The sequence below is a fragment of the Pinus tabuliformis genome, chromosome 5_2 (genome assembly GCF_031772625.1).
Source record: "Pinus tabuliformis cultivar Carrire ecotype Pingquan chromosome 5_2, CPIR1, whole genome shotgun sequence".
NCBI classification, from domain to species: Eukaryota; Viridiplantae; Streptophyta; class Pinopsida; order Pinales; family Pinaceae; genus Pinus; species Pinus tabuliformis.
This window is the reverse complement of record NC_142306.1, coordinates 948,382,712-948,396,279: the sequence shown is the minus strand read 5'-3', so window position 1 is coordinate 948,396,279 and position 13,568 is coordinate 948,382,712.

Genomic DNA, 13,568 nt, shown 5'->3' with positions numbered 1-13,568 from the left:
ATTGTTATGAAAGATGCTCATGGGATGTGAGAAATGACCTCACACACACCTCTTATTTACATCTTGTTAACAGTGCTAGTGATTGGCTAGAAAAGGTTGTTTGGTATGCCACAGAACAGAGAGCACTCAAAACTGTTACTCGTGCCCTTCTCTTATTTGGTTAAAATTGCATTGAATCCAAAAATTGTCTTTAATTTTACAAAAATGTAATTTCTATATTTTAATATTTTTAAATTACAACATATTTGTTTTTAATTTTGCAAAAAATTATGTGTTATATTTTTAATATTTGTAAATCATAGAAGGCTAACACATATTCACATTACTACCTTTTTATTTAAAATTATGCAAACTCAGAACATATACATTAAAACGAAAAGAAAAGTAAAGAACAATTAAAAAAAACAAAAGCAAAGAACAAACAACTAATTGCTTCATATTCACATCACCACCTCTTTTATTTAAAATTATACAAATTCACAATATATACATGCAAAAGAAAAAAGTAAAGTTAAAAACGTTTGTAGGAAAAACAAAAGTAAAGAACAATTCATAGAAGGATGAATAACTAATTCCTTAGAAGTAAAGAAAAATATTTATGATATTAGAAGAAAAAAATTAATCACAAATATGAAACAAAATCCGGCAAAGATTCTACTAATCCTTAAATTTGAGAAAATGGTCATTGGCCTCCTCTGCCTATAAACTTGTAATTTAACTAATTAAAAATTATTTGGTATAATTTAAATATTCAATTTTTTTCCCATCACTTTGGTTGTTCCATAAACATAGAATTCCACATAAACTAAATAGAAAATCAAAGCAAATAGAAAAGCATTCCACAAAATTCTAAGCCCAGGTCCACAATCACCGACTCATTGGTAATGCCTGATAACACACCATATCTCAAGGAATGTGCGAAACATGGAGTGCTTACTTTGAAATACCATTCGGGAAAATACATTGAAAGTCACTCCCCGTGATGTGATTGTACTGGATGTTGTGGGTGGAGTATGGCTCGCAAAAAAAGTGAATTGAGAAGCATTTAGTAGTTAATTCGGAATATCAAACAACATACATGTATGACTATGCTTGCAATTTTGCAAGGTGCAACTGATGGTGTTAAAATAATTTTTGTGTCATGGCAGCATCTGCGTCATTAATGCACATGATCACTTGCAGTTTTCAATGAATATAATCTATAACCAAATCTTCATTTTCTTATTATTGTATTCATATAGCTTGCAGTCTTCAAAGTATTCATTTAATATATCACCACTTCTCTAATGCGCATAGTCCCCTACAGTTTTTAGTGATCCTATTCCATCGACCACACTTCTTTTCTTATTATTATTTTCATCATCCCTACAATTTTCCGATTCCAATGTCACAACATACATTCATCGCCTCTGCTCCCTCTACTGAGGAAACTTATTTGGGGCCTCCACCTATTATCACTGTTATGATGTTTTTATGAATCATTGTAGCCCTGACTATAAACACACCTTTTCCACTCGTCTCTACCTTTCGGCTCCGTGACCAGGGATTACAAGTCTTTCTCGATGACCAAGAATTGATAGAGGGATATAACATTACTTCTAAATTAGAATCCGCTATTAGAGGATCAATCGTCTGGGCTTCCATATTTCCTTATTACTTATGAAAAATCAGTGTGGTGCCTTAATGGGCAATCCTCATGGTAAAATCTTGGGCTACCATACTTCCCCTGTTTTACGGTGTTGAGCCTTTTGTGCTCCGCTAAACCATCGGAGTCGGAGTGTACGGTGAAGCTCTCGAGAAACCCCAACAGAAGAGAATAGATGACCCTCATACTAGTAAATAAAAACCACACTATGACTCAGACACCATTCAAAGTTGGAGAGATGAGCTTTCTCGTGTTGCAAGTATAAGTGATTGCATGATGCATGGGTAAATTGGATATCTCTCTGTCAAGGCCTAGAGTTGGTGAGTGTCCAAGTGTAACGTGCCTCCTCTCACATCTACCCACTTTCACCAGATTACCTAGAGTAAACATGAGATGAGGGGCTACTATGATGTGACTCAACCTCCTATATGACCTTAAGGAAATTGATTTGACACAACTAGAGCTTATTGACTTCTCGTATGTGCCACAGGACCCTTAGGAGTAACCCAACTCCTCTAGGTGTCCAATCCCTGAGACAACTCACCTTTTCCCTAACCTAGAGCCCCAGTCTCCCCCTTGCCAAGGCCTCCATGTGACTATGGGTTCCCAATTGCTCCCATAGGCCTGCATCAGTGCGACTGCGGCATTTTTCTGCCAGTTTTGTGCCAATGACTTTGATAATTAAGGTTATTTTCCAAGGTTGGGGCTTAGCCTCTGTGCATAAATCTATGAAACTTCTAGACTTCATAAAAGACATGAAGACAACTCTTGTAAACCAAAAAGTAGAACCAGGACTTGACCTAACCATCCTCAATCGGCACTGACATTCTGTCAAACACTTGGTATATATGAAACCTCCAGGTCATGAATGCAAGTATGAACATAAGGGGCTGAAAACTTATCTAAGGTTTAACAAGAATTGTCACTATCTTCTCTCATTAGCTGTCTTAACACCAATTAGGTCTTGCATCAATTATTCATTCAGTTACAAGTAAAAACATGAATAGAGCCATGACTGAGATTTGTCATATAACCATGCTTATAACCAACATATAACTAGATAAATAACAATGAGATAAAAACCATTAAAGTCACATAATAACAAGTACATTTACTCATCAAAGCAAGAGAAACTTATATCTTATCAAACATAAGCAAAATCAAACCAATTTTGGGACTTCCACGAACCACCCGACCATAGATTGGATGAACCAGATCTTTCTTTCAGCTAATCACCCCTGTGTCATATTCCAAGCATGAATGTGGGATCTCATGGGATAAACCAATCCACAAAAAACCAAGGGAATCTAGACGTTAAACCACCTATACCCTCACCATACCGTGATCTCACCTAAACCAGTCCCGAGATCACAAAACCAAATTGAGCTTAGATGGCTTTGGATTCCTTCACCATCCTTGAGGAAATTTCTTGTCTCCACCCTCATGATTTATCGTGTATCCCTCCATTACCATTCAAGTGATTCCTAAGCCTTTGGGAATTTTCCTAAGACCACCTCACCCCATATTCTGAAACCAACAGGCAATCCAAAGCTCAAAACGATAAAGAATCCCATCACACCATGGTTATTTGGAAATGGAAAGGCTAGGCTAAAATCCACTGTAGAAACCTGACAAAATCTATGCTAATGACAACAAAAGAACCAAATACCAACATGCACATAGCATTCATGTCAAAACCAGCTAGGAAATCATACATGCAACCTGTTACCTAGAAGTATTCTTGCTGAAGTTGCTTGATCCTTTCTTGCCTTTGCTTTCCTTGTCCTTGCTTTGCTTTCTTGCTTTCCTTCTCCTTTTGGTTCTCTTATCCTTTCTAAGAATGACTCCAAAAATGAACTAACAAAATTCTCCCCACTGATGCTCTGATGTATTTTATTATTCATGCCTCTAATTTCTTCAATTTCCATTATTTTCCTTCAATTTCCTTCATTTTCCTCCTCACGTGCAACTTGTGACCTTTCACCTCCCTTGTCTCCTAATTTCCTTTATTTTCATAAAATAAATGTCAATTAATGCCTCTTTACCTTTCCAAAGCCTTTGCCATTGTCTTTTCCAATTTCCTCTTATCCATAAACACATCAAGTGATGCCCACTAGGATATTTTTCCCAACATTCAGCTTGGAATAAGTGTCCCTTAACTGTGATCTTATTTTTCCTTTATTAACTTTTATTACATGAACTTTTAACCCAGGTCTGTTGCAGAACCCTCCCCCTTAGGGGAACACCGTCCTCGGTGTTAAACCACACCTATACCCAACAAAACCGTTGAAAAGAAAACATACTTCCCATGGAGATTTATAACTTAGCTCGTTGCAGTATTTACAATGAATAACCTACTGAAAATAAAAAACCATCATAAAAACATGAAAATATAACAACCATACTGCTTATTGGAGCTTTATAGCATAGCTCATGGCGGTATTTACAATAGCAACCATACATAAATATGTACAATGCTAAAAACTCATTTGCCTCCATCGGAAAACAATGAAGGATTCTTAGTCCACATCTGATCATCCATCCCCCATGTAGCTTCATTAGCCCCAAAGTGCTTCCACGACACATTAGCTTGCTCAATTGCTATGTTCTGGAGCATGAGTTGTTTTCGTTGCAATATGCACTAAGGTTCTGGCTGGAATTATTCTCTTACTCCACTTGCAATACAAACCAGCAAATAACATGATAAACATCCTTTACATATATTTTAAGCAATGAAACATGAAAAACATCGTCGACTTTCATTGTCGGAGGCAGTACAAGTTTGTAAGCCACTTGTCCAATCCTCTCAAGGATCTCAAAAGGCCTACAATACAGTGGTGCCAACTTGGCACATGATCCAATCCTCAAGGAGCTCTTCTTGGGCTTGATGCATAAATACACATGCTCCTGAACCCGATACTCTTTAAATGCCCTATGTTGCTTTGCATGACTCTTTTTCCTATCCTATTCTACATTTAGATTCTTCATTATAACCTGCATTTCCTCATGCTTGCCAACATGTCTGGTACAATAAGTAACTTGTTCACTAGATCACTCCAACTAATGGGAGTGTTACAACTCCACCGATACAGTGTCTCAAAAGGCCTCATTCACAGTGACTCATGATCACCATCGTTGTATGCAAATGCAACCAATGGAAGGTACTCCTCCCATCTCTTCTACTGGTGCATCACATTTGTCTTTAGCATATCCTCGAGGATATTGTTGACCCTGTTTGTTTATACATCTGTCTGTGGATGATAAGTTTTACTAAAGACCAACTTTGTCCCCAAACCTGCAAACAACTCCATCCAAAACTTGGAAGTGAACTTGGAATCCCTTTCTGACACAATTTTCTTCGAAACACCATGCAATCTCATGATCTCCCTCTTGAAGACTTGTGCTACCTCACTAGCTAAATAAGTAGTATTTATTGGAATGAAGTGAGCTACCTTGCTCAACTTGTCTACCACAACCATGATAGAATTATGTTTCCTCGATGTCCTTAGAAGACCTATAATGAAATCCATGGAAATAAACCCCACCATTCTGGAATCGAAATGGGCTGAATCAATCCACTTGGATGTTTACACTATGACTTCAGCTGCTGATAGTCCAAACATCTAGCCACGAATTTTTCCACATCCTTCCTCAGATTCAACCAATAGTAGAACTTATTCACTATTGTCAATGTCTTGTGGAATCCTAGGTGACCCGAGTATGGCTTGGAATCAGATGATAATATACATCTTGATCACCTGTACCCTACTATATCATGTGCATAAGCTCCATGTACCTATTGCTTCGAGTGAAAGCACCCTAGGGCTTTGGGTTAGAACCCCAATAGAGCAGAAGAAAACTACAACAAGAAATACAAAAACATCTCAGGCAAGATGCTTATATTATCAAACTACGTAAGAGTGACCATACCCGGATTTCCTTTGTTCGAGTAGGTCCTGCAAGGTTCAGACCCTCTGCAACTCCCAATGTTCTTCAAACCTGAAAATCATTCAATTTGAACATACATAACAGTATAGAAGTAAAGCATATTCACAAAATTGACTTTATATCATATAAACAAATGATTGATCATACATGAAAATGACATTCATATATGAATTAAAACATAATTTGATGCATAGACATAGTTAATTTCGGAAACAAGACAACATCTCTTCTATTGGAGTAAGTTATAAATAACATGGAGAGAATTCACCTGAGTCTTTATTTGGCTCCAAGCGGAACCATCCTCTGGATTCGTCCTATCCTAGCCTTCAACAATCTTCTTCCATCACCAACACCATGATATCTCAATCAAAAGGAAGGATATCTATAATCAAGGAAACAAGGGTTTCCTAAAGCTTGGGGAAGTGCATGAGGCATAGGGATTCATCAAACTTAGTCAGGGATAATCTCAGTATAATAACTCTATCTCTTCCCCCCGCCTGAAGCCCTTACCATAGAGGTCTATTTATACCTCTCCTAATTATTTTTCTAGTTGGGAAACATTTGGAAGACGGGCAATAGGAGGTAATCAACAGGTAAAACTCGTGAACTCTGTCCAAAATTAAGGAAATTTAATTTTTTAAGTGTTTTAATACATATCCGCGGGTTGGGTATTGACTAACTTGCTTGTACATGCTTTTAGCTCAGGGAAAAGTAGCGTACAGGGAATAAAACACTTTTTTTTATATATTTGGACCAAGTTTGGAAGGAGGGGTTACCCCAGGCCATAAACAAAGCATCATATATACCAAGAGTGGTAAATGGTGTTATAACAGATGCCCCCTAATATATGATGTCAGAAGGGGTACATGATGGCCGAAATGTATTAAGTGTATGGAAAGAATCATGCCGAGACTGAGAAGGACTTCACCAGAATTTAGCCTACCAAGCCATCAAAAGGGATCAGAAAGAAATTGTTGTCTAAGGTGGGCATGCCCATGCTTAGAGAAAGTAAAGCATGTCTGCATATCAAGTGCAAGCGGATCCAATCTGTATACTAGTATAAAGGAACTTAAAGTACATAATGGATCATCTGATCGTGATCGAAAAAGTATATGTCTGAATATCACATATAAGAAGACGATCAGTGACGCTGAAGGATGAAGCTGATCACCGATGTCGAAAACTGATCCCAATAGTACCAAATGAACATGATGGAATAAAATGATACTACATCAGAACTCGGATGCTAGCATATAAGATGTCGTTGTGAAGAACTGCAACATATAAGGTGGATGGTGTCAACTAACAATAACAGGAGCAACTGACAAGTGAACCAAAACATGTTGATGTAACCTGAGGTCTTCACCGACCACCATGGTACACTTCTACACAATGGGAATGAATGATTTGAGGTCGACCATGTGAGAAATCATTTGATTACTGGTCATTGATGTATACAATTAACAAACGCAAGACTACTCATCGATAATGATAATGAGAGTCAAGGTACCCAGTACAATCTAACAAGTGCGAATGAATGAGCTAAAGTCGAACACTTGAAAGAATCTATCAATCAAGAGACAATGATGGTTTCCCACTATCGATAGCGAAGGAATCTGCCACTGATGACTACAAACCCCAAGGTACTTCCAAATGGACTCTAGGTCTTTTTCCCACAGCAAATGAGCTATAGTTGATAGGAAAAGATCCACTAGAAGGAAGGCATCCTTCATCAATCTAGCACGAGTGTAACCCGTAGGCCAATAATGTGGAAGGAATCGAACGAAAAAGATGTAGTGACCCAACTGAAGCACGTTTCCGATGTACACAAGATATAGCTAGCGCACGATAGAAACCCTTTGAACCAACCAATAATGAAAGCTGACACAGAGGTGAGAAATCCACCAATAGGGTCAAATGGAAACCAAGGCACTGCACAAATCCTAATGTGTGATAATGAAAGCTAATGTCAAACACAAGGGAAACCACTCAGTCAAAGACCCATGATACTGATCGATGTTGAGCACAAGGTGACCTATCAATAATGAAAATAGGGCTAGGGTGCGGCTCTAGATTTGCCCTCAGAGCAATTTTTCGTAGTCGATAAGGACAATACCCGCTATCAAGAAGGCGATGGAGACGTTCTCAAACTGACACGAGAAAAGGACCAATATAACTGATATGATGACAAACATGACACTGACAACCAGGGATGGTCGACTGAAAAATAGGTCAAGTGACACCGCAGAGAGGCCGACTCAAGTTTACTTCCCTTGAACAAAAGCATGACTCAATGATGACTATATGGCATCATATGATAACTCTATATAATTTGGTCATGCAAGAGGCATAAGAAAGCTCTCCATATGATTGGAAGAGGTAACCAATCGGAGGAGTACTAACTTAATAACAAGGTTAAGGTGCTCCTAAGTCAAACTAAATCCCACCCCAATGGAGGAGAGACTTTCTTTTGAGTGGTTTGTTCAAGGGCGACACAACTGACTCTAGCTGCCAACAAATTATGGAAATGTCATCTCGTTCCCGCTCTTTTTGGAATATATAAAAAAAAAATTGTCTTTTTCTTTAAGCTGGAAAAAGAATAAAAGAATGTTATAGTACAGTGGAAAGAACAAGTGTTAGAGAAACAGATGATCTAGTTCCTAGGAGGGGAACACCCTATGCTCAATGCAGGGAGGCGAAATTGGTCAAGGACACTCAAAGGGATGCTCTTTTCACGGGTAAAAGGATGCATCAAGTTGCAAAAGCTAAGTGATTGCATGGTTGGCTTTGTAGAAGACATGGTCAAATAAGTGGCTTAAACACAAGTCCAAGTGAAGTTGGCTCAAGGCGAAAAGGTGAAAATAGTAAAAATGCAATGCAGCAATATAACTCAACACAAAGGAGGCTCTAGGGTATAAGGCTAGAAATTAGCGCGAAAGAAAGGAGAATGTTTCTTCAACTCATCAGTCATGTCGGGACTAAAGAGGACTCCCTAGCCTACTTAGTATAGTATCATGGACAACCAATGTCAGCGAGGATCTAGCTAAGATGCCCATGTAAAGGATGCCTCTACCATCGCATCATGATTTTTTTTAAAAATCGGTGAGTGAAAATGATTTTTTGACCAAGATACGATGGGGTTAACCCTAAGGCTAATGTATCGCTAAATGGAGGCTAGTATGCGAGATGTAGTGGAAAATAGTTTTCCCTAACCTAAACGCCAGTGAGAGAACAATACCTGCCATGATGGGTCAGCGGTCATGGGACCGAAACAACATCTCGAAGAAGTCTCCAAAATTTCCTGTAAAAACAACCCACTCTCAACAATCCAAGCCCACAAGTCAAAAAATCCATGAGACAAAAATCAATTTTTGAAAAATATTTTACAATTTCAGAGTTATATAATGACTTTTGGACTCACAATTTTTTCATTTCTGTTTGGAGCAAAGAGCTGTGGAGCAAAACTAAGCAAGCTTTCCTCTAAACAATTGGACCGTTCGAATCACCCCAAAGTCTCTAGGTAATCCTCAAATCCTACTTGTAATGCTTTATGATAGTTTTTAAAAGTTTTTTCAAAGTTTTGACTGTGGGAAACTATGCCCAAAAATTCAACTCTGTGTACACGCGGGTTGGATGTGAGTAACCTGCGTATATGATGACCCTACATGCGACTGTGTGTAAAGGGAACCCGCGTGTACGTGAGTTAAAGTTTTAACATATAAATTAATGGTTGAAACTTCAATTTTTTGCAGGATGACTATCACTTGGAGGGAAAGAGAGCATACCGCCATAGATAATGAGGTAATGAATGATCAAAATGCATTGGATGCTCTAAGAGGTTGTGGCTTACTCAAATTCTTCAAAATGCCAAATATGAAAGCTAATACGCACTTGCTAGAACTTTTGATCCACTACTGGAGTGCAGAGGATGACGCTTTCATGATCGACCAGATGCCTCTATAGATTGAGGTCGAAGATATCTATTTCATTACCGGTCTCTCCCGAAGAGGGGAGGTCGTGCACTCAATAGGTAGGATGAGAGGTAGTCTTTCGGTGGAAGACTATGTCCATATATATTTTCTTGGACATCCAGAGAAGATTGGGAGTTAAATTCCATTCAAACATGTGGAAAGTCTATCCTTGAGGATTTTGCTATTTAACATTGCATGGGTAAATGGGTCAGCTTCCTTGCATCAGGCATCACGAGTATCTATGAGCCCGGCAGTGGAATGTCTTACCACAGTATTTGACCAGTGCACACCTCTTCGCACTAACATGAAGAGTCAATTGACCTCTATACAAAAGGGTCAAACGAAGAATTTTGGATATGGAACCATCTTATGTTCATTCTTCTTCGAGAAGGTACCTGCGCTACGTCCCAAAGTATCAGTGTAGATGGGCAGATCTGATGAAGCGCCTTACAGGCAGTGACGTGCCCAGAATGACCTTTGATGATGAGTTTTTCACTTGGTGGGATCAACAGATCATCGCAGTTGATGACTACCCATATGCCGGCATGGATTTCCAAGGAGATCCAGTCTTAGTGTTACCACCAAATGCGGCATGGGGAGGCATAGGTAACAACTTTTAAGTTTTTATGAGTTTTTAAAAAAAATTGGATTTTTAATATGAAATGAACTTTAAGAAAAAAAAATTGATGAGACAAAATATAATGGCTATGTTCCAGATGTGGGTCCAGTGAGACCTAATGGATTTCTGAGGCACAGGCGTCGTGGAAGAGGGGGCCGAAGAGACAGCAACCGAGACAGAGAGAGTCCTCTATGTTGTTCAGAGAAACTTGGTGGGACTAACTCACCAGGTACCTATGATAGTTGTAGAGGACTTGCCTGAGGAGATGCAGCGCCTTGTGGTAGGGGTGCCATGGGACTGGGTCCGGATACTTCGGCGTGTAGCCAATATTGTGGTTAACTTTTTAACCGCTCATCCTGAGCTAGCTCAATAGATAGATCTATGTATGACTGGATATGATTATGGGCATAAGCCCAAATTTTGAGGGCATCTTATCCCAATTTTGTATATTATTTTTGAACACTCCATCTATATACAAGCAATTTTATGATATATACAGAGATTCGATTTTTTTGATGTTATTTAATTTGATGAATGATTAATGTGCCAATCTAATGCTTGATTAGCAATAGAGTCTGCTAATGAATTCTCAGATCGTGGAATGTGAACATATGTGATATAAATAAATGATCGTTGCAACACTCTCACTCTCAAAAATTGGCGATATAAATAAGGATCACGAACCCGATAAGTGTTATTTAACTGTTACACCACCAGTTGTGAGTCTAGATAAACTACCAACGAATCAATCCCATAAGATATTGCTTTGGATAGTAAATTAAGAACAATAATATATTTGGAAATGTTGTTCGAAGTAGGGCCAATACATACTTCCCTCGACACCATCAACTGGCCAGATGGATAATAAATCACCCAAGTCATGGAAGCAAGATTTCGAGTGTGCCTACTTGCACCATCGACGAATCCAAAATATATCGAATCGTCCATCAATACCCGCCAAAGTAGATCAAAAAATATTGATATCACAAAACGCCAGACAGATATGTACAAAGATACAATATATACAAACAAGAAACTGCTCAGTTGAAGCCTAAGCAAAATACTTCGTAAGATAGAGCCCATTTCTGGGCTCCACTAGCTTGTTCCCTTCAAAGTCAATTAATTCATAAGCCCCTTTTTCAAAACACGTTTGACTATAAAGGGACCATACCACATAGATTTGAACTTGCCTGCCCCTAGGGCATCTTTGTCTTGGTCATAGACTAAGACAAGGTCGCCTTAAAAAAGAAAAACCTGAGGACGGACAACTTTATTATATTGAGTTTTAATCCTCTTCTTATGGGCTTCGTTCATTATCACTTCATCTCGACGTTGATCATCAAGATGTTCCAAATGAACGAGGCGTTCTTCGAGACTAGATGTCTCTGGAAGAAGTTCTACAACTAGCTTAAGGTACGAAATTTCACATTCGATAGGGAAGATAGATTCCAACCCGTAAACTAGTTGAAAAGGAGTAAAACCAGTGGTAGTCTTAAGTGAGGTTTGGTATGCCCAAAGTGTGGATACAACATGATGTGCCAATTGGATCGATTTTTATCACTTGTTCTTTGCAGGATGGTCTTAAGGGACTTATTCATGGCTTCAACCTGCCCATTGGCATGAGAATAATATGGAGATGAATGCTCCTTCCAGAAGCCCAACTTGAGAGCTAATTCGGTCATCAGTTGATTTTGGAAGTGACTGCCATGGATAGTGACAATCTCTCTTGGGATACCAAATCATGAAATAACCTGGTTGAAGAGAAACAAGGCTATTGTCTCACTTTCGTTTTTGAAAGTAGGCATGGCCTCAACCCACTTTGTAAAGTAGTCTATGGCCACAATGGTGTACTTGTGATTCCCTGTCGAAGGCAGAATACAAGTAGTAAAATCAATGCCCCACTTCGTAAATGGATCGACAGTCATAACAAGAAAAAGTGGAGTTGGATATGCATGTGCTTTCCCAGTATAAACTTGACAAGGATGGAAACATTTGACTGCTTCAATACAACCTTTGAAAATTGAAGGCCAAAAGTAGCCTGCTCGCAAAATTTTATTGGTTGTTGCAAGCCCTGATAGAAGATCGCCACAAGCTCCATTGTGGCAATCGTTAAGTATTGACTCGGCTTCTTCCAAAGTTAAGCATGATCCAGGTGGATATTGGTGGCCACCTGCCAAGTCCACCTGGACCCCCACCATTGTCTTTCTCAGCATTTTCAGTTTCCTTAATTGTAACACAACTTACTATTTTTAGCAGTTTTTCGGGTCCTGAACTTCCGGAGCCGTTTTGAGGCCCTAAACAACGTTTTTTGGGGAATCCAGAGGCAACACACATGGACTGGTGTTGCTCGTTCCAACAATGATAGTGCTCGGATAGATCTTTCTAATGAGCTATTGTACGCGTCAAACGGAGATCATATGCCAAAGTTACGACCCCGGGAAGTTGATGTACCAACTTACCCCTAAACGGGGCCCACAGTTTGGCGTTTCATCTCCTAGGGTTATGTTTTGGAATGTTAAGGGTTTTTCCATTGTTTCTCAACAATAAATAGGCCTTCGAGCCTCATTGTAACACAGTTCAGAGGCATGTAGCCATCACATCTCTTCTCAGAGATAAGCTACCATCGCCCTAGCTAGTTTATTGCCATTTCTGTTTGTAAGCATATTTCAGTATTTTCCATTAATGAAATGAAGTATTATTTCCGCTGCATCTTTGTGTATATGGTTATCTCTGTAATTTGTTGCGTTCCTGTTTAAATCCGGATTAGTGGTATCAGAGCGGTTTGCTTTTTCTCTGTTTTTCTTTGCATGTCCCCAACAAGGTCGGGATATAAGGAGTTAGGGCTTGAACTGGTTGAACCTTTGCAAGACCAGCCTCGCAAATCTCGACGGCCTCCCATGGCGGACGAGAAGAAAGACGAGGGGGCAGGAGATCCCATCAAAATCTTGCTCGAAGAAGCGCTCGAGCGACAACATAACGCGATGATGGACAGCTTTGCGCAGATCCTTCAGCGGCTACCCAGAAGTGGTGCATCGGCTTCCAGCAGCTCCTATGGAAATGCCACACCCTTTAAGGTACAAGTTAATTTTGAAATCCCCATATTCGAGGGTCAGATAGACACCGATGTCGTAGATAAATGGTTAAATCTGCTAGAGGGTTATTTTTCTGTTCATGAATTTTCGAGTCGGGAAAATATTGTTTTTGCTCTTCTCAAAGCAGCCCCCCACGTCAAGGGCTGGTGGGAAACCTACTGCGAGCAGAAGGATGAAAGTACTGGCTCACTATTTTCAGCCGCACCCACCTGGGATTCGTTCCGGGATGCCATCAAGGAGCAGTACTACCCTGTCGGAAGCTATGAGGATGAATACGTAAAGTGGACCACGCT